At 41.3% G+C, this 17,119-nt stretch overlaps 1 long non-coding RNA gene across 1 annotated transcript in view; it reads left to right on the forward strand.

The window, feature by feature from the left end:
• The window catches only part of LOC135216757 (uncharacterized), an 82,751-nt gene extending 69,411 nt beyond the window's left edge, over window positions 1-13,340 (forward strand). The window contains exons 2-4 of the long non-coding RNA XR_010314909.1: window positions 10,049-10,189; window positions 10,389-10,568; window positions 13,178-13,340. This is a non-coding gene — a long non-coding RNA (uncharacterized LOC135216757). The remainder of the gene's footprint in view (window positions 1-10,048; window positions 10,190-10,388; window positions 10,569-13,177) is intronic.
• The last annotated feature ends 3,779 nt before the right edge of the window (window positions 13,341-17,119 follow it).

The following is a 17,119-nucleotide window of genomic DNA, read 5'->3' on the forward strand; positions in this document are numbered from 1 at the left end:
TTTTTCAATAACGAATATTTTATGAATAGGACTTACCTGGCAGTTATATATATATAGCTATAGCTATACGTAGTCTCTATCGGTCCGGCAGATTTTTCAAAACTCGCGGCAACCGCCGAGTGGTTGGTGTTTGGTTAGGTGGTTAACAACCCTTACAGGGTGGTACTTGGAATCATTCCCATTTTCTGTTCCTCAGATCATCTCTGCCGGTTGGACTGACAACATCGTTGCTAGTCCGCCGTCGGGTTTTTCGCTCGCTTCCCTGTGTCGCTGTATTTCTGCTGATAATTGGTGACATATTCTGTGGATTGGCAATCGCTTTTGTGGCTTGTTTTTTGGATTATTCTTTTGATTGTTCTTTGATTTACGATGTCTCAGAAACATTTTCAAGTGTGTGTGAATGAGGAGTGTAAGATGAGATTGCCGAAAGCTTCGGTGGATCCTCACACTATTTGTTTGGGGTGTAGGGGATTTGAATGTGCTTTAGATAAAAGATGTAAGGAATGCGAGGTTTTGGATGAAAAGCAATGGATGGAGATGAAATGCTATGTGCGTAGATTGGAATTAGATAAAGTAAGGAGGGCTTCTAAATCTAAATCTAGGTCTGGGAGTGATGCTAGTATAGACCTTTCTAATCCCTCAACCCCTGTAGTAGTAGAACCTGCTCCTGAGGTAGTAGCTCCTGCTCCTGAGACAAGACCTGTAGCTACGTTGGGTGACCCTCAGTACGTCAGGATGGCGGCTGAGATGAAGGACCTTAAGGAACAACTTGCAGCCTTGAAGGAAGGTAAGAGTGCAGGTGAAATGAGTGATGGTGCTTGTGAAAGTGCAGTGGAGGTGACGACTGATCGATCCTGTCATGCCCCTAGGTCTAGACCTCTACCAAGCTCCCAGGACCAAGGGAGAAGGTACGTCGACGACCGTAAGGGGGTGAGAGGAACTGATCCTCGGTCAGCCATCGCCTCAAGCAGTCCTGTTGCGTTTTCCCAGGCTGCTTATGACCGCCACGGAAAAGGCGTGTCGGACGTGGTAGTGTCTTCTCTGAGCCCCTCTCCAAGACGCAGATGGCAGTATGAGGAGTCGAGGCCGATCAAGAGAAGTTGGATGCAGCAAGCGGACCAGACTCGTTATCGCTCTCCCCTTTCGAGTAGATTGAGTAGCCCGGAACCGTTTCCTTCCGACGCCTCTCCTTCAGGTTACAGAGAACTTTCAAGAGAGCCTTCTCCTGCTTCCAGCATGACTCGACAGCCGTCTCCTTCGGAACCGCAAGACCCAGCAGCGGTAGCGAAATCTTTCATGACTGACATGCAAGAACAGCTGACTTCGCTAGTGAAAGCTTTTAGCCGCCCTCCCTCTCAGTCGGGCAGACGTAAGGACGACAATCTGCCAGTGAAGAGATCAAGGGAGGAAGCTCCTGCAGAGGTTTCTGCAGTGCGTAAGAAGGAACGGAGTTCCTTCTTACGCACTATAAACAGCATTGTTCACGCGATGTGAGGAGGTTACGGCTCTCTTCTCCCGCAGAACCACCCCTCTCTCGGCACCGTGAAGTTCCTGGCTCCATTCAGGCGGCTTCTCCCAACTCTCGATGCCGCGATAAGTCAAGCTCTCGTCGCCTAGCCTCTCCATCCTCTAGACGTAAGGAATTTTCTTCCTCTCACCGAGATACTGACTTTTTCGCTCGACACGACGACACCTTCAGGTCTCCACGCTGGGAAAACATTAGCTCTCGTTCCCGACAGAACTTCGCTCAACAGGACGATTCTAAAGTTGGACGACAAGACGCATACAGTGCTCGCAGACAGGACGCATCCAGTTCTGTACGTCAGGATGCATCCAGCGCTCGACGCCAGGACGCAACCAGCTCTCGGCGGCAGGACGCATCCAGCTCTCGACGCCAGGACGCATCCAGCCCGCGGCGCCAGGACGCATGCGGCTCTCGACGAAAGGACGCTCCCAGTGCCCTACAGCAGGACGCATCCAGAAGCAGTCAGCCTTCATCAAGATGAATCTGTCGATTTCAGCAAAGAAGGCGATGGCAAGGATCGAGGACTGGCTTAAAGAACGAAGGCAAGCAGTGAAGTCCACCTTCTCGTTTCCTCCAGCTAAGCTTTCTTCTAAGGCGGGAATGTGGTACGAGACTGGAGAAGCTCTTGGCCTGGGAGTACCTGCCTCCTCCCATGGGGACTTCTCCGGAATTGTAGATTCTTCCAGGAGATATGCCCTCAATTCCGCTAAGGTGATGTGGTCCATGACGGAACTAGACCACCTCATCAAAGGAATATTTCGTTCTTTCGAAGTGTTCAGCTTCTTGGACTGGGCTCGGGCTCTTGGTGCTCTGGCCAGGAAAGCAGAACCCATACAAGCCACAGGAATGGAGGACTTAACCAGTATTATGGCCTGTATGGATAAGGCTCTTAGGGATGGAGCAAACGAGATGGCTTCCCTGTTTACTGCAGGGGTTTGAAGAAGAGGGCTCTGCTATGCTCCTTCATGACAAAAGGGGTTACGGTCACACAGAAGGCAGAACTCCTTTACGCCCCTCTCTCGGAACATCTGTTTCCTCAGTCGCTGGTTAGGGATATTACCCATTCCCTAACGCAGAAGGCCACTCAAGATCTTCTGACTCGCTCCGCAAGGAAGGGTCTTCCGGTGAATCAATCATCTTCAAAGAAGGAGGAGAAGAAGGTTATGCAGCCCTTTCGAGGTAGAGCTCCAACCAGGACGGACTTCAGAGGAAGAAGACAAGAGACAGGCGGTAGAGCGAACAGGAGGACGTTTAGACCCCCTCGCTAGAAAGTGAAACACAAGTCCTCCAGACAGCAGTAGGAGCAAGGCTGTTATACTTTTGGCAGGCCTGGAAGAAAAGGGGGGCGGACGCCTGGTCCCTCTCAGTCATCAGGGAGGGTTACAAGATCCCTTTCTTGAGAAAGCCGCCACTTTCGAGAACCCCAAGAGCCTTAGTGGCTCAATACTCGAACACTGTGAAATAAGAGGCGCTCCTAGATTTGGTAGACCAGATGCTGGAAAAGGGAGCCATAGAACCTGTACTGGAACTAGAATCCCCAGGGTTCTACAATCGCCTGTTTCTAGTACCCAAGGCCTCGGGTGGATGGAGACCTGTTCTAGATGTCAGCACACTGAACGTCTTTGTAGAGAAGACCAAGTTTACTATGGAGATGACTCAGTCGGTGCTGGCAGAAGTCCATCCAGGGGACTGGATGGTGTCTCTGGACTTACAAGACGCCTATTTTCATATCCCCATCCACCCGACTTCAAGGAAATTCCTAAGATTCGTAGTTCAGAACAGGTGCTTCCAGTTCAGAGCCCTTTGTTTCGGCCTCAGCACGGCCCCTCAAGTTTTCACCAGAGTAATGTCAAACGTGGCTGGATGGCTTCATCAAGAAGGGATAAGAGTATCCCTAACCTGGACGACTAGTTGATAAGGTCGCAATCGAAGAGCAAGTGTCTGGAGGACTTGCGCAAGACGTTTCTGATGACCCAGGAGCTGGGTCTTATCATCAACAAGGAAAAGTCCCAGATCGAGCCGAGTCAGACGATTCTTTATTTGGGGATAGTTCTGGACTCAGCTCTTTTTCAGGCTTTTCCCTCTCAAGAGAGGCAAAACAAGTGCCTTGAGAAGGTGCAACAATTCCTGGGGAGAGAGAAGTGCTTGGCAAGGGATTGGATGAGTTTGCTGGGCACCCTCTCCTCGCTCGAGCAGTTTGTCTCCCTGGGAAGGTTGCACCTCAGACCTCTGCAGCACTTCCTTTCAAAGGTCTGGGACAGGAAGAATCAGGAGGACTCCTTTTCCTTTCCCATCCAGCAGACATCAAAGAACATCTGAGTTGGTGGCTGGAGCCTGCGAAGTTGGGAGAAGGAATCTCCCTGTTCAAGAAGAACCCAGACCTAATGTTGTTCTCAGACGCTTCAGAGTCAGGTTGGGGAGCAACACTGGGGAGCAGAGAGGTCTCGGGCTCTTGGAAAGTGCAACAGAAAGAATGGCACATCAACAGGAAAGAGTTGATGGCCGTTCTATTAGGGTTGAAAGCCTTCAAAGATGCTGTCTCGGGGAGAGTAGTGGAAGTCAACTCGGACAACACCACGGCCCTGGCTTACATCAAAAAGCAAGGAGGAACTCATTCTCTGTCCCTGTACGAGACAGCAAGAGAGATCCTTCTGTGGGCAAAGGAGAATGGAGTAAATCTTTTAACAAGATTTGTGCAGGGACAGAAGAATGTAAGAGCACACATGCTCAGCAGGAAAGGGCAAGTTCTTCCCACAGAATGGACCCTCAATCTTCAAGTTTGCCAGGAACTGTGGAAATTATGGGGATGCCTTCGATAGATCTCTTCGCCTCCAACCAGAACAAGAGAATCCCAAACTACTGCTCCCTGGTCCCGGACAGGGAAGCAATAGCAGTGGACGCCTTCTTGATGGACTGGAGAGGGATGGACACTTATGCGTTCCCTCCTTTCAAGATCATCAATCTTGTCATCAAGAAATTTGCTCTTCTCGAGACAGGGAGAATGACCCTGATAGCTCCATTCTGGCTAGCAAGAGAGTGGTTCACAGAGGTATTGGAGATGCTAGTGGACTTTCCAAGAGGCCTTCCTCCAAGTCCAAAGCCTCCCAAACAGCCCCACTTTGAGAGGTATCATCAAAACCCCCTCGCTCTACAACTGACTGCCTTCAGACTATCGAGAAGCTTGCCAGAGCGAGAGGCTTTTCAGCGCAAGCTGCGAGAGCGATCGCAAGAGCGAGGAGGGTATCTTCTCAGAGAGTCACCAATCGAAGTGGGAGGTCTTTTAAATCTTGGTGTAAACGGCACAAAGTGTCCTCAACCTCTACCTCTGTGAGTCAGATTGTTGATTTTCTCCTGTTCCTCAGGCAAGACTCTAAGCTGGCTGTGTCCACCATAAAAGGATACAGAAGTATGCTTTCGGCTGTCTTTAGGCATAGAGGCATGGATTTATCTCAAGATACAGACTTGAAGGATCTCTTAAAGTCGTTTGAAACGACTAAGCAGACAGTAAGACCTCCGGCTTGGAATTTGGATGTGGTTTTGAAGTTCATAAGCGGCAGGAAGTTCGAACCCATCTCGCAAGCGACCCTTAGAGATTTGACTAAGAAAACTATTCCTGATGGCTCTCGCCACAGCAAAAAGGGTCAGCGAGATTCAGGTGATGGAGAAGCAGGTAGGCTTCAACCAAGACAGAGCAGTATGTGCATTAAGGCTCGACTTCCTCGCTAAGAATGAGAACCCATCCAAACCCTGGCCGAGGACGTTTGAGGTTCCTAACCTCACAAGTTTAGTGTGTCAAGAGGAGGAGAGACTCCTCTGCCCAGTTAGAGCCCTCAGGGCATATTTGTCACGTACAAAAAATTTAAGAGGATCATCCAGTGCTTTATGGTGTTCTGTTAAGGATCCTCAAAGGCCCCTCTCGAAGAATGCATTGTCATTCTTCTTGAGGGAGACGATAAGAGAAGCTCACCTCTTATGTGAGGAGGAGAACTTCGGTCTCTTAAAAGTGAAGGCCCACGAGGTGAGGGCTGTTTCAATGTCATTGGCATATCAGAAAAACATGTCAGTCAGACAAATAATGGACTCGACATTTTGGAGAAGCAACTCTGTATTCACTTCTCATTACCTCAGAGAGGTAAGAGTCGATTACGAGAAGTGTTACACTTTGGGCCCATACGTAGCTACGTCTTCGTTATTGGGTAAAGGAGTTACTACCTCCCCTCCACCTTAACTTTAGTATGATATACCTTTACTTGGGGTTTGCGTTTTTATGGTTGTCTGAGGAATTGTCTGGTTGGAACAGCACCCTCAGTCTAGCCAGATAGGTAAGATATCTAGTCTGCAAGGTTAAGTGGTTGGGTTGAGTAAGGTTGCAGATAATTGAAAGGGAAATAGGTAGTGCAGAAGTCTAGTCACGTTGTTGGTCTCGCCCCATTTGACAGACTCTAGTGAGTTGTTTCAGCATAGCAGGTCTCATCTTGGCTGGCGCTCCTAAGGTAAAGCGACTCAAGAGGCAGGAACCTTTGAAGTCAGCTACCTTAGCAGGTAAGGAATCAAGGTTATTACCTACAACTTTTAGTTGTTTCCCAACGATGTTGGCTGTCTTTCACCCACCTCCAAATGTGTGAATCAGCTATATATATATAACTGCCAGGTAAGTCCTATTCATAAAAATGAAGTATTTATGATAAAACAAAGTTTTATGAATACTTACCTGGCAGTTATATATATATTTTAAGACCCACCCACCTCCCCTCAGGAGACAGGTTGGGCAAGAGATGATCTGAGGAACAGAAAATGGGAATGATTCCAAGTACCATCCTGTAAGGGTTGTTAACCACCTAACCGAACACCTACCACTTGGCTGCTGCCGCGAGTTTTGAAAAATCTGCCGGACCGATAGAGACTATAGCTATAGCTATATATATATATGACTGCCAGGTAAGTATTCATAAAACTTTGTTTTATCATAAATACTTCATTTTTCAAATTAATCATCATAAATATGTAAAATATTGATGTTTTACTATTTATTTAAAAAATTATCCAAGTGCACGCTTCGTCGTCGTCTTCTACCAAAACAGTTGTTTACTAACAAACGTCGTGGTAAGTTTCCGTGTTCCGATTGTTGTGATGAAAGTGCCCCAGTGTCTGTGGGTACAAGTGGTGTGCGGATTTATCACAGGAAATGGGAAGTTTATTGATGCAAGTGACTCCGTAAACATCAAGATGGTGTCAATCTTCTAAATATTTCGAGTTGTAAGTAAAAATGTTGAAAGCATTTTGGTGAGATTTGGACTGCCGTGTACACCCTTTTCACTACCCTCTGTTTAAATCTTAAAATTTGGCCTTAATTTCTAACTTTGGAGAAAATACTTACTTCAAAAGGAGAGTAGAGGTCTTTAGCTCCGTTTCTCACCAACAACAAGTCGCGACTGATGCCCATCTCCGGTGTCAGGACGCGTTATAATGTACTTTTTTTTGGGGTGGTACACATTGATCGTATATGGTCCACCCCTGTACCATGCGGTGTTTTACCCTAGATATGGCCTTTATTTGTGACTTGGGAGAAAGAAACGTACTTCAAGAGGAAAGTAGTGGTCTCGAGGTGATGGACGCTGGCTCTTGACTAGGGGAAACAACCGACTGGACTAGCGGATCCAGTTTCCACCGCGTGTGAAGCCACCCTCCGAAAAAGTACCTTAGCACGTCCTGACACTAGAGATGGGCATCAGTCACGAGTTGTTGGTGGTGAGAGCATGAGCTCGAGACCCCTACTTTCCTTTTGAAGTAAGTATTTTCTCCAAAGTTAGAAATTAAGGTCATATTTTAAGATTAAACAGGTTAATGAAAGTCTAGCTCTTCACAGTGCACACATACCTCCATGACGATTTCAAAATTTTTACTTACAACTCCGAATATTTAGAAGATTGATGCCATCTCGATGTTTGCGGAATCGCTTGTGTTAATAAAGTTCCCATTCCATGTGCTAAATCCGCTCACCACTTGCACCCATAGACGCTGGGGTAATTTCTCCACAAAAATCGTAAACAGTGACTTTCACCCACTACTTATCCAAGGGAACTACGATTTTTGGTAGAAGAAGAAGAAGAAGAAGCGTGCACAAGATAATTATTTAAATAAATAGTTAAACGGCAGTTTAAGGTCATGGATTGCATAAATTTTTTACATATTCATGATTATTAATTAGAAAATGTTCCTTGTTGAAAAAGTAACTAGATTCCTGACTCAAATATCAACAGTTTTGCGTGTGAACGGTACCTACGGCGTTCTTTGCGCTCTTTTACTGTCATTTTGCCGTCTGCTCGTATCTACTTTAGAAATATCTGTAATTTTTCGGGGTTAATTTGGTTGCAAAAAATGGTTAACAGACATGAATTAAATAAACATTTTGAAGTAACAAAATAAAGTTAAACTAAATAATGAGTAAAGTAAACAATTACAGGAATAAAGCTTTGCACCTCATAAACTGTGTACATACTCGTGTGCTGCCCGTAACTGTGTTTGTGGAGTGAGTGCTTAGGAACCAGGAACCGCAGTGTAGTTCAAATGCAATTTGGGGTGAATTAAGACCAAAATATGTATAATTACAATCAAATAAGCACTGTGGAGTTACAGTTGTGATGGCAGTAAGGATAAAAACCACCGATTACAAGGTAAAAATGAATTTCAGTCCAAACCATGACCCCAGGAATAAGAAGTTTCATACTTTCAGTAATATAGGCAACAAAATGTTGTTTTATTGTGCTGATTACAACTGCAATCTTGAGTAAGATCAATAAACATTACTTATATATGCTAACATTGTTCAAATGAGTGTTGGGAAAGATGGTGGCTCCGCTGCGCTTACGAACGTCACCTCACGCGGGTGCCGCCATATTGTATTTCAAAACTGCCTTGAAAATATATTTTACAAAGACCTCACATGCTTATTGTAGTTTGTATGGCGCTTTCATATATCACATTGTTGATGAAACTACAATCTTTTGAATGGTATGCTTAAAGATATAATTGTATTCTTGTTTCACCAATTAAATATTGAGTGAATAAGGCTGATCCACGCGATGACGATGGATCCACTGTGGTGTTTCCCCCTAATATCTATCATGGGTGACACGTGTTAAAGTACTTTTTCAGGAAGGTGGTCGCACTATGGTAGAGGCTGGCCATTACCTCAATTCGAGCGCTTTTTTGGAAAGTGGCCATGTTCCGAGAGAGGTGGCTGCTATGTTGCTGATCGGTCATTTACCCCTACTATCTTACGGCTTAAACAGCATAAGACATTATTAAGGTGCTGGTGCTAAACACAGTGACCATTTTGCACGTAAACTGGAGGTTTTTTTAATCTAGAAGGGTGCTTACGGCAGAAACGACCCAAATTCTCGGGCCACTGGCATTCTGATTTGCATAAGCTTATCCTAGGTATTTGACTCTGATCGGCGTTTATCGATTATAGCCTAGGTATTAGACCTGAACCACATATGAGCCTCCATCCACTCTGTGTCCCCCTTGCCTCCAGTTTTTGAACTCACAGTCTAGAAGCATGGCATTGCTTCCATTTCATTGTGTTGGTTCTTTATTGTCTTTTCTACTGATTTGGTTAGAATTTTCAATATACTGATGTGAATAATCATAATAATAGCCTACATGGGTAAGAAATGATTAAGGTCCAAGGAAATGTCAACACCACAGGGTCTCTGATGGGGAAATGAATAGCCTAGGACCCCTGCATGGCTGTGAATATTACTGTAAAATGCATGTAAACGAAAATACTTAGAAGTTATTTGCATGTACTGTAAACACACTAAAAAAAAAAGTGACCTGTGAATGGATGCCTTCCAAAACCATGTTTCAGGTTTATAACTGTTTTTATGTATGCAAATGTACCGGCTTATATTTATCACATCTGGCTAGCAGGGTTAGGCTAGTAGTAATAAAAATTTTGAAGTGGTCATATGAGTGGTATGATGGTGGAACTATATTTTAAGCAATCAGCAGTGGAAAAAGAAATAAATAAAGTTGTTCAACTCCTAAAACTTGAAGATATGTTTTGGTATTCTTACCCTAGTGTCTACGGTATAAATGTTCTCAGCAGTTACTGATGCAGTTGTTTGATTAAATGTCGTAATAGAAAGTGCATTGTTAAAAGCTGAAACAACTGTCATTTTGGTGATACAATATCTTTTGTCATGTAGTGTAAGTGTTTCAGTGAGGGTGTGTTACCCACACTGCAGTAAAACACGTCGTCAAAACCCGCTGGTAACTGCCTTTTATGTTGCTAGGATGAAACTTTTGTCTGTTCTAAAAGAGCTTTCTAAGTTTTTGATAGTCTTGAAAATGTGCTTTAACAACTCATTCATATATCTGAAAGCTTGTGATTTCCCTTATTTAGGAAGCCATTTAATCTAGATCATATCAGATTACTGATGATGAGACCTGCATGAACTATTGGTTTGCATGCTTAGAGGGAATAGTTTTTGTGATTTTTATTATTACCATTTGCAGTTGACGACAAGGTGAAGCAGAGGGAGGAATGTGACTCAGAATGGAACAAGGAAAAACTGGATACAAATTCTCAAAAGAAATGGCTGCAGTACTGGTTCAGTTTCAAGTCTTTGTTGGTGACTGATCCATTTGTGTATCATTGTAAGTAACATCAGAAGTATGACCGGCATTCAATAGTCTACAAAAGTATGACAAATAGATGTTAGTAAGAGAATAGAAGTCATGGAAAGTGTGTGACATTTTCTGTGAACATTCTTGAAGATAGGAACTGATGTAGGCCTCACTTTTGAATATATGCAGTATTAGAAAGCACTTTTCTACATGACTTCCTTTTTTACAGATGGCAAGAATATTATTAAACCTCACTTCACTGTGGAAATATCAGTGATACAGGAATGTCTGAAGCGATAGTTTGAAAACCCGAATGAAGAGGACTACAAACTGGATGATGTTGGTATGACGGTGGGATCAATATGCAAGGCAAATGTAGGGCTCACTCACTATCTGATGAAATGAAAAGGTAAGAGTCTGTCCAACTCACTCACAATCCAATACTCAATTATAGTTTCTGGTTCTGTGTTGAAATGTATCAGCTTTGACTACAAATTTGTCTAGTATGGTTTGCCACTTTTCTGTGGGCCAGCTGCAGTGTCTTCTGCCTTTTGTATTTCATGTTGCTGAGGTCTCTTCCTGCCTAGCCTCAGGAGGGCGTGCTAGTGCCATCAGTACTTCCCATGGTACACTGTAGGGCATTACTTAAGGTTCTTTGCAGCATCCCTTTGGGCCCTAGCTGCAACCCCTTTCATTCCTTTTACTATATGTGCCTCTATTCATATCTGTCTTCCATCTTACTTTCCACCTTTCCTAACAATTGCTTCATAGTGTAGCTGTGAGGATTTCTTCCATATTTCTTTCCACCCTCTCCTAACAAATACTTCATAATGCAACTGCGATGTTTACACCTTTAATACCTTCTTTATTTCTGTTTCAGCACTGAATGACCTCATAGGTCCCAGTGCATGGCCATTGGCCTAATTCTTGCCTAGCTGTCTAATTTTTCCAACTTGCTTGTTTCAATATTCACCTTGTTAAAGATCAAACCTTTGAATCGAGTCCTGTTCGAGGCTAGAAATCTGACTGAAAGTTATGCAGTGATTTTAGTTCATTTCCTTTGATACTTAGAAATCTTCGCCCTGACTAGCTGTGGTGTTAAAGGGGGAGTTATGGAGATGTTGTTTATATGCATAAGGATTAACTAAATACAAATGACATTGAAATATATAATAAATTATTGCACTTCAAGATTTGAAAAGGTGTTTTTGTGTCATTGTTATTTAGTAAACTTAGACATGATTTGTGATTATGAAACAACAGCTCTTGGTTGAGAATTTCGAGTAATGTTCGAGGCTTTAATTTACTAGAAGGGTGTTACAGTATTTCTAAGGTTTTGAATTTTTTTCCAAAGGTAGAAGGGATAAAGGTTATATTTAATTTTATTTATTTTAGACAATCCCTTATAGTTGTTTTTCATGATAATCATTAATATTTTTACATCACAAATTCCTTTTGTTGGTGTAAAGCAGACATTAGATGAGTTCTCTCCACTGTCTTCTGTCTCATGCACTCCCACAGAATATTGATTTGCTGTCTTTTGATTTGATTCATCATAATGCTCTTATATCATCCAAGTAACTGAGGTAATGGAGTCCACATTCACATTCTACATTTCATTAATAGTTATGTGAGTGAACATTAACAGAAAGTTTGTGTTGGTGATTTTAATTAGTCTAGACTTATCACATGTGATGTTTGTTAGCATTGTATCACATGTGATGTTTGTTAGCATTGTATTCTTGTCTGTTTGTTGATTTTTTGTTTTACTAGCGTTGTACTTTCAGGCCACGAAAATATGATAGTACAGCATGCAAATGTTGCCCCTTCCCTTGTAGTTCTCATCACCACTGCAATGCAAACTTAAGTGTGTAGTAATTAATGGAGTTTTAGAATGATTCTGTAAATGGTGTAGTTTACAGGGGATGAACCTAAACTCTGGAAACCCCATAAAGTGTTAGAGCTGTCAGTGTACCTCACACGGCAGTTCACTGGAGGCTTTATTTATTGTTTGCAGCGATACTATAAACTAAAAGAAAAATAAGAAGGTTTTAGATTTGTAAATTTTTCTGTATTCAAACTGTACTGGCTGTAAGATTACGTCCATGTGTTTATAATTACGGCTGAATTGTTTTCTAAACACAAACCCATAAAAACTATTGAATTGGTATAGTCTATTAGTGGTGTGATAGTAGAGCTATATTTTCAGCATTCAAGCAGAGGAGAAAGCCTTTAATGAAATTGTTCATTCTTTAAAACTTAATGATACTGGCAATCTTCACCAGTGTCTATGGCATTATAAATGTCCTCTGCAGTTACTTATACAGTTGTTGATTAGCATGTCATCATAGAAACTATTGTTTAAAGGCCAGGCAGTTTCATCATAAGGAAGATGACAGCCATCTTTGTGGTGATATGATGTTATGTCGTGTATACATGGTTAGGCAAGTGCTCATTACGCACGCTGCAGTAAACATAGAAACACTCGCTGATAACTTAGCACACACACAATCAGAAACAAGTTGAAAATAAGTCAGCAACGTATTGGTAATATCAGTGTCCTAACCAGTTCAAATTAAGTTTATCCAGCGTTTGTCAGATTCACTTTCTATTTACAATTGATGACTTTCTTGCCTATTTGTGATATGTATGCGATAAGTTTCCAATGTGTATTTATGACAAGTTTTATTGTAGTTTTTTCTGGACATTTCAATCAGTGATGTTACAAAGACAAAGATGGCTATCGTCTGGTACATTTCAATTATTTTTAAATAGCTAGTTTCATTAATGAATTGTGAAGAATTTTTCATGTTATTAGAGTGAAACTTGTGTAACCATTCTAAATGAGCTTTTCAAGTTTTTGATATTCTTGAAAATGTATTGTAAAAACTCATAAATCTGACAACTTGTAATCTAGATGATATCAGAATAAACTACTGATAATGAAACCTTGCATGAACTATTGGTTTGCATACAAAGGGGAAATAGTTTTGTGACCTTTATCACTACCATTTGCAGTTGATGACAAGGTAAACCAGAGGAAGAAATGTGACCCAAAATGGAACAAGGAAAAATGGATTACAAATTCTCAACACGGAGAAGGGATTGTAACATCAGTGCAATACAAATGGCAGCAGTACTGGTCCAGTTCCAAGTCTGTTGGTGACTGATCCTTCTGTGTATCATTGTAAGTAGCATCTTTCAAGCTTCTTGAAGAGGTAAAGGAAAAAGTTGTTAGGTTGAGTAGGTTACTTAAGCAGACACAGTTAGAGCAGGTGAAATCAGAATTAGGACCTGCATTCAATAGTCTACAAAAGTATGGCAAACAGAAGTTAGTAGGAGAATAGAAGTCATGGAAATTGTGTGACATTTTCTGTGAACATTGTTGAAGATAGGAACTGATGTGGGTATTGTAGCACTATTCTTATACATGATGTCATTTTTTACATTTGGCAAGAATTCTAGTAAATCTCTCTTCATTTTGGAAATATAAATGATTCAAGATTGACTGAAGCAATAGTTTGTAAACCTGAATGAAGAGAAGGACTACAAACTGGAGAATGTTGGCATGATGGTGGGACCAGTACACAAGGCAGATGTAAAGCTCTTGATTGAGAGTTTTGAATACTATAATGTTTAAGGCTTTAAATGCCCAGAAGGAAGATGAAGTATTTCTAAAGTTTTTATTTTTTATTTTTTGTAAAGGTAGAAGGGATAAAGATGACTGCTTTTTTTTTTTAGACAATCCCATTTGGTTTTATTCAGAATTAGTTGTGACGGTATTATGTATTAAGGTTTTATAATTGGTACTAAATTGTGGTACTTTGTGTAGCTATGACTTGCCTCTGTTGATATCAAATTACACTGAATGGAGCAATGATCCACTTGTGCTCACTTCTTGAACATGTAACCTACTTTGTGACCTGCTTGTGCTTTCCTCAACTATATGCCTACCATCCTTCACAAAGCAGTTGACACTTCTTTTGCAGTTGCCCCATAGCTTTCCATTCCCCCTTTTATATCCTGTTTCTGTTGACCTCTACAGGGTAAGGACAGTGGGCTCATTGTCTCGTTGACCTCTGCTCTTCATTGCCTTCTGCAGATTAAGGACATGGACACACCTATTGGCCTCTATGTTTAATAAAAGATATGGTGCTCATGAGTTATTGTAGTTTCAGGCTATTTATCTACAAAGAGCAGTCATAGCTAATATCTTATGTCGTAACTTCAATAGACTCGCAGCTTATCTCTGGGATTTGGGCTTTATTGTTGTCATGATAATTGTCAATATTTTTACATCACGAATTCCTTTTGTAGGTGTAGAGTAGACATTAGATGAGTTCCCTCCACTGTCTTCTATCTCATGCACTCCCACAGAATATTGATTTGCTGTCTTTTGATTTGATTCACCTTAATGCTCTAGACCTATCACATGTGATGTTTGTCAGCATTGCTTTCTTGTATCTTTGTTGATGTTTTGGTTCCACTAGTGTTAATACTTTCAGGCCATGGAAATATGAATGTACAGTATGCAGTTGGTGCTACACTTTCCTTTTAGTTATCATCACCATCTCAATAAGTGTGTAGCAGCTAACTTTAGTAGTTAATGGGGTTTTAGAATCTGTAAACGCTGTTATCTACAAGAGATGAACCTAAACTGGAAACCCTGCACTGTAGGCATTACTTAAGGCCTTTGTAGCATTATTTCAGCCTGTGGCCTAAATTCTATACTTTATTCCATTGTAAACTCTGAAAAAACCAAAACTTATTCAATAGCCAGTGTCTGTGCTACCATTCCATGGTTCACAACAGTTATTGTCATAAATCTGATTGACATTGAAAACTGAAAGTTGTACCTTTTTCAGCACTCAACTATTCCAGTCACTAGGCCTTTTCTAGTCCTGTCTGCCCAAGATCCTAAACTTTGCTGTTGATGGATGTGCTGGGGCACTCTGTTTTGTTTTGTTTTAAAGCAGACAACTTACATTTAATATTGGTTCTCCATAGAAAGACCAATCACTATAAAGGTCAAAAAGATGAGTTGAAAATTGCTTAAAATGATTCCACAGTTTCAAGGCCCCTGCTGAGAAAGTTGCAATATTTCTGGCTATTATTCATAAAGCCTTTGCACGTTAGGTTTGTGCCACCTGATATAGATTCTGTTGCTAATTAATTCTTCCCTGAGTGTGTTTCAATGGCTACATACGATGTAAAGTTCATCCTGTCAGTAAGTCAACAATACCAAGGCTATGGCAAATAGATTTCATAAAAGTTGATGGCTCTGTGTTCTTGTGCATGCTGCATTTCTTATCGAGGGCAAAAGGCAACTGAAATGTTCTGCTGTTATTTGTCAGAAACAGATATGCTATTTTCAGATAGGTCTTAGAGAGTATAGTTTTGATTGGCATTGCACTGTAGTTAATCTTAACCATCCTGAATTAGGTTAGGATATTTTGGGTTTCTTTTAAGTTGCATTTACGGCAGTGATTTATGAAAACATATTGCCAGCTGCAAATTTTGTCTGAAACCCCCATAGCTTTGTGTAGTTTTCATAGTGAATATTTTTCTGTCATTTTTAAAAAAAAAAATTTCAAATGGGGGTAGATTTGAATAACGTCCTCCTTTGCCTTTGGCAATAAGCTTTAATTACTAGCTAGTCTAGATCTTCATCTAAATCTCTCCTCATGGATTTTCTAGACTAGATCTTTAATCACTGCTTTCACTTATACTTTCTATTGTAACTAATGCACAGCCTTTACAACCACTTGTCCAAACAATTTAGTGTCTATTTTACAGACTAAACCAGTCTTTCAGACTGATTGGTTTCTGAGACGGGATACAATCCAGTTTGGAAATACAAAATTTGAAATGAATGTAAAATATGAACCTTGTTTTGAAATTTACATGCAGTACCATAGTCTTTGATCTAAACCCTCTTGAGTTTCAGATGAAATCAATCGATGTCATCATATTCTCAACCACATATTTCAGTTGTGTCGAGTGATGTCATTCATAGAAAATATTCACCCAAGTTTAATTCATTACATATTCTGACATGATTTTTTAAATTTTTTTTTTAATTGTACTACACTAAAGCACAAATCCCCAAGTCACTGATGCTATAATAGAATGAGTTAATGGTTGAAGACTTTATCTGCATCAGTCATTTGTACTAAATTGTGCTGTCATTGGGTTTTGTGTGTCTATTTATTAGTTGTGTAGTCTCCCTGTTGTAAAATTATCCTTGTACAAGACTGGTTTGCAAGCCCGCCTATTTTAAGATCTTATTAGAGCCATTCGGTCAGTTTTTCTTACCACAGCGGCTGCTGCTTCTTTTGAGAAGTTTGGTAATGCGGAATGGTTGCGTTTCACAGTTTCAAGTCATTTGTCAGAATCATTCATTCTGGTATTGCATGTTTCATGTACAGTTGGACACAGGTTTCCCTGGTACACCGTCTTGCGAGACTTCGAAAAATTACATGGTAACAGTGTTTACTGAGGGAGATGGGGGGGAGAACCCCTTCTCTGCTAACAAGAGTTACACCAATTAGTTCTGGAGTTCGTTTGGTGGTCGGAGTTATTAGGAGTGGTTGGAGAAAGACACACACACACACACACACACGGAGTAAAAAAAATCTGAGCAGTTTATATCGTTGTAATGAAGATTGTTGTCTCACTTGTAATGTAAGTTTGTTTTTTAAGATTCCATTTAACTTTCGGCCAAGACGTTATCTTACAACCGTGTCTATTATTATATATCGATCATATTCATTACACAATACTTAAAATTGATCAACATTTTAAAGTTATATTGGTATAGCCGAAAATCACGAACATCATAACAGGATAGTTTAACCTTATCACGTAAGCCAAGTTTACAGCATTGGTTGCAGTGCGTTTCCTCTCTCTCTCTCTCTCTCTCTCTCTCTCTCTCTCTCTCTCTCTCTCTCTCTCTCTCTC

This window comes from Macrobrachium nipponense, chromosome 6 (genome assembly GCF_015104395.2).
Source record: "Macrobrachium nipponense isolate FS-2020 chromosome 6, ASM1510439v2, whole genome shotgun sequence".
NCBI classification, from domain to species: Eukaryota; Metazoa; Arthropoda; class Malacostraca; order Decapoda; family Palaemonidae; genus Macrobrachium; species Macrobrachium nipponense.